We start from the raw sequence: 5,143 nt of genomic DNA, 5'->3' as shown, positions 1-5,143 counted from the left end.
CCGCGATTTCCGGAGTCCGGCTTGGCGGAACCAGGCTGAGAAAACGTCCAGGGGATCTTCAGGGATGCCCAGGGCGATGGATCCCCAAGGATCCCCTAGATGTTTCAGGCCTGCCCAGACTCTGTTGGGGTGCGTCTCCTTGAAGGCTGTCTATGCTGGAAATTCCAGGTAAGGTCAGCCTGTGTGCTGCGGGGCTGCTCTATCCCCGAGGGGCTTCCCAGAAGAGAGCAGAACCGCACAGCCTCAGGAGCTGCCGGCGAATGTTGGATTTCTCCGCGTGGCTTAGTCTCTGTGTGTGTGTGTGTGTGTGTGCATGTGTGTGTGTCTGCTCGTATGTCTCCGTGCGTGTTCACGTGTGTGTACCTGTGCTTGTGCTGCTTGTGGCCGGGGCTCGCGTCAGAATGACTGCCGCCGTGGCCTTGGGAACCGTCTCAGCGGCTTGGCAAAGCAGGGGCCCTCAGCGGTAGGGCCTTCTGTATCAGCAGTGCTGAGAAGCAGGGGTCCCTGGACTTGGAGACCAAGGCAGGGCCCCTTGGTGGGTGGCCCATGTCGAAGGGGGGCAGTGAGCTCACGGAGCAGGGGAAAGTTCTGCTGACACCCTCCTCGGGGGTGTCAGGCCCAAGTTTCTGGTGTCCACCCACACCCGCCACACCTCATCAACCTGCATCTCCAGCACGATGGGAACCGACCACGGCCGACGCCTTCTACGCCATCCGGGATTCCATGGCGAGGGCAGTCCCTAGTGCCCACCTGACGATCTGAAGCGCCCTCCTCCTCCAGCCGATGCGATCAGGAAAGTTGGCTCCAAGAGGTACGGAGGTCAGAAGTGCCGGGCTCCTGCGCTGCTTGTGGCAGGCGGCCTCCTTCCCCGGGACGGCCCCGGGCACCGCCTCCAGCCTTGTCCCGTGCGGCTGCGGCGGGACAGCGCTGACAATGCGGCAGGCCGGGCGGCCGGCCACGCCAATGCGCATGCGCAAGTGAGGCCTCAGAAGTGCGAGCGCTGAGCAGCGGCTCGCGTCACAGTGACGGCCGCCGTGTCCTGGGCAACCGTCTCAGCGGTTTGCCAAGGCAGTAGCACGCTGCGGCAGTACCTGGGCTCTGGGCGACGCCCCCCACCCAACCGCGATCGTCGCCACGGTCCCGCGATTTCCGGAGTCCGGCTTGGCGGAACCAGGCTGAGAAAACGTCCAGGGGATCTTCAGGGATGCCCAGGGCGATGGATCCCCAAGGATCCCCTAGATGTTTCAGGCCTGCCCAGACTCTGTTGGGGTGCGTCTCCTTGAAGGCTGTCTATGCTGGAAATTCCAGGTAAGGTCAGCCTGTGTGCTGCGGGGCTGCTCTATCCCCGAGGGGCTTCCCAGAAGAGAGCAGAACCGCACAGCCTCAGGAGCTGCCGGCGAATGTTGGATTTCTCCGCGTGGCTTAGTCTCTGTGTGTGTGTGTGTGTGTGTGCATGTGTGTGTGTCTGCTCGTATGTCTCCGTGCGTGTTCACGTGTGTGTACCTGTGCTTGTGCTGCTTGTGGCCGGGGCTCGCGTCAGAATGACTGCCGCCGTGGCCTTGGGAACCGTCTCAGCGGCTTGGCAAAGCAGGGGCCCTCAGCGGTAGGGCCTTCTGTATCAGCAGTGCTGAGAAGCAGGGGTCCCTGGACTTGGAGACCAAGGCAGGGCCCCTTGGTGGGTGGCCCATGTCGAAGGGGGGCAGTGAGCTCACGGAGCAGGGGAAAGTTCTGCTGACACCCTCCTCGGGGGTGTCAGGCCCAAGTTTCTGGTGTCCACCCACACCCGCCACACCTCATCAACCTGCATCTCCAGCACGATGGGAACCGACCACGGCCGACGCCTTCTACGCCATCCGGGATTCCATGGCGAGGGCAGTCCCTAGTGCCCACCTGACGATCTGAAGCGCCCTCCTCCTCCAGCCGATGCGATCAGGAAAGTTGGCTCCAAGAGGTACGGAGGTCAGAAGTGCCGGGCTCCTGCGCTGCTTGTGGCAGGCGGCCTCCTTCCCCGGGACGGCCCCGGGCACCGCCTCCAGCCTTGTCCCGTGCGGCTGCGGCGGGACAGCGCTGACAATGCGGCAGGCCGGGCGGCCGGCCACGCCAATGCGCATGCGCAAGTGAGGCCTCAGAAGTGCGAGCGCTGAGCAGCGGCTCGCGTCACAGTGACGGCCGCCGTGTCCTGGGCAACCGTCTCAGCGGTTTGCCAAGGCAGTAGCACGCTGCGGCAGTACCTGGGCTCTGGGCGACGCCCCCCACCCAACCGCGATCGTCGCCACGGTCCCGCGATTTCCGGAGTCCGGCTTGGCGGAACCAGGCTGAGAAAACGTCCAGGGGATCTTCAGGGATGCCCAGGGCGATGGATCCCCAAGGATCCCCTAGATGTTTCAGGCCTGCCCAGACTCTGTTGGGGTGCGTCTCCTTGAAGGCTGTCCATGCTGGAAATTCCAGGTAAGGTCAGCCTGTGTGCTGCGGGGCTGCTCTATCCCCGAGGGGCTTCCCGGAAGAGAGCAGAACCGCACAGCCTAAGGAGCTTCCGCCGAATGTTGGATTTCTCCACGTGGCTTAGTCTCCGTGTGTGTGTGTGTGTGTGTGTGCATGTGTGTGTGTCTGCTCGTATGTCTCCGTGTGTGTTCACGTGTGTGTACCTGTGCTTGTGCTGCTTGTGGCCGGGGCTCGCGTCACAATGACTGCCGCCGTGGCCTTGGGAACCGTCTCAGCGGCTTGGCAAAGCAGGGGCCCTCAGCGGTAGGGCCTTCTCTATCATCAGCGCTGAGAAGCAGGGGTCCCTGGACTTGGAGACCAAGGCAGGGCCCCTTGGTGGGTGGCCCATGTCGAAGGGGGGCAGTGAGCTCACGGAGCAGGGGAAAGTTCTGCTGACACCCTCCTCGGGGGTGTCAGGCCCAAGTTTCTGGTGTCAACCCACCCCCCCCACACCTCATCAGTCTGCATCTCCTGCCCGATGGGACCCGACCACGGCCCACGCCTTCTAAGCCATCCGGGATGCCATGGCGAGGGTAGTCCCTAGTGCCCACCTGACGATCTGAATCGCCCTCCTCCTCCAGCCGATGCGATCAGGAAAGCCGGCTCCAAGAGGTACGGAGGTCAGAAGTGCCGGGCTCCTGCGCTGCTTGTGGCAGGCGGCCTCCTTCCCCGGGACGGCCCCGGGCACCGCCTCCAGCCTTGTCCCGTGCGGCTGCGGCGGGAGAGCGCTGACACTGCGGCCGGCCGGGCGGCCGGGCACGCCAATGCGCATGCGCAAGCGGGGCCTCAGAAGCGCGAGCGCTGAGCAGGGGCTCGCGTCACAGTGACGGCCGCCGTGTCCTGGGCAACCGTCTCAGCGGTTTGCCAAGGCAGGGGCCCGCTGCGGCAGTACCTGGGCTTTGGGCGACGCCCCCCACCCCACCGCGATCGTCGCCACGGTCCCGCGATTTCCGGAGTCCGGCTTGGCGGAACCAGGCTGAGAAAACGTCCAGGGGATCTTCAGGGATGCCCAGGGCGATGGATCCCCAAGGATCCCCTAGATGTTTCAGGCCTGCCCAGACTCTGTTGGGGAGCGTCTCCTTGAAGGCTGTCCATGCTGGAAATTCCAGGTAAGGTCAGCCTGTGTGCTGCGGGGCTGCTCTATCCCCGAGGGGCTTCCCGGAAGAGAGCAGAACCGCACAGCCTCAGGAGCTGCCTGAGACTGTGGGATTTCTCCGCGTGGCTTAGTCTCCGTGTGTGTGTGCGTGTGTGTGCATGTGTGTGTGTCTGCTTGTATGTCTCCGTGTGTGTTCACGTGTGTGTGCGTGTGCTTGCGCTGTATGCTTGACAAGGGGCGTGGCCAGTGCACTCCAGCGCGGTTTCTCTGAAGTCCGCCTAGGTTCCCGTGTGCGTCCTTGGCCCAGCTTAGGGGCTGAGAGGCCCCGCGTTTTTTGTGTTGCTCCTGGTTTCTAAAGCCTCAGTGTAGTGGGGGTCGGGCTCCCACCCGAAAGACTGCAAATCAGCTGCCCATCCCGAAGGGGTCCCTCTCCAGTTGGAAGGTGAGTATAGCACCCCCAAAACCAAACTCTTCCAAGGGCCCTTGGTCCTGCAGCACATCTAGGACTGGCCCCGTGCTCATGACCCCTTGAGGGACTACCCTGGTGTCCTTCAACGGATGTGTATTTGACCTACTGTGGATTCTTGTCAAAAGACACATTGAGTGAGCCTGTGATTCTGCACTTCTAGTAGGCACTCGGGGATGCCATTGATTCTGGGTCATGATTGGGATTTCCAGGAGCAAGTCTCTGCAGTGTTCTACGGAAGTAAGTGTTGTAGAGGTAGGGTCTGCATGTCAAGAGTATCGTCTGGATATAGTGTTCGTTTTTCTCCCTAACCACTTTCATAATTCAAACACACTGATCGGCAGTATAGATGGAAACAGTGCGATCCTATGTTGACTTTTTTTTGAATGGCTCATTTAGTTGACTCTTGTTTATCTGGGGACAGATTAAATTGTATGCAGTTAGCCAGGTGATGCAATCACAGAGGGCTTGGTATGATGAAGAACTGAAATCACAGCAATTTTAAGAAAACGTTAGCATGTACATAGCATCACGCCCTTCTGTTTAGGAATATTTTGTACCTACTCTGGCTTGGGAATGCTCCTTGATCTCAGCTGTCCAAGCAATTTTTGGGAGCAGGGCCTGCTGTCTCTTCCGGCCTCTAAGGAACAGGGGTCTGCACATGGGAATGGCAACATCTACCTAGAGTCTGTGCTGTGATTGCTGGTGGTTTCTAACGCTTTGGCTGCAAACACTCAGGTACTTACAGTTCTTGTAAAATATCTGTATGTATTCTTTGAAATGCTAAATGTATTCTGTCCTATAGGATGCAAATGGCACCTGAATTAGCTTAAAATGAACTTTTCTGTGGCATTTTAATTGGTTTTACCTTAACTAGGACTTAGGAGCTGTGAGACCTTTTCCTTCTGCTCTTCTTTTGGTGCTGAAAAACTCTTTCTTTCAATGAACACCAATGCACCTGCATACACATGTGGGCAAACAATGTGTGTAGTATGTTCCCAGGATTAGCCTTTCAGCTAAAAGGCCATATGTGGTAAGTTATGAAAATATGCAGGCTGTGAGTCAATCCTAATGATGGGCAGTTGTCAAAGGATGTATAT

This window comes from Aotus nancymaae, unplaced genomic scaffold (genome assembly GCF_030222135.1).
Source record: "Aotus nancymaae isolate 86718 unplaced genomic scaffold, 86718_ANA_hifiasm-v0.15.2.pri h1tg000051l, whole genome shotgun sequence".
Taxonomy (NCBI): Eukaryota; Metazoa; Chordata; class Mammalia; order Primates; family Aotidae; genus Aotus; species Aotus nancymaae.
Note: the sequence above shows the minus strand (reverse complement) of the source record.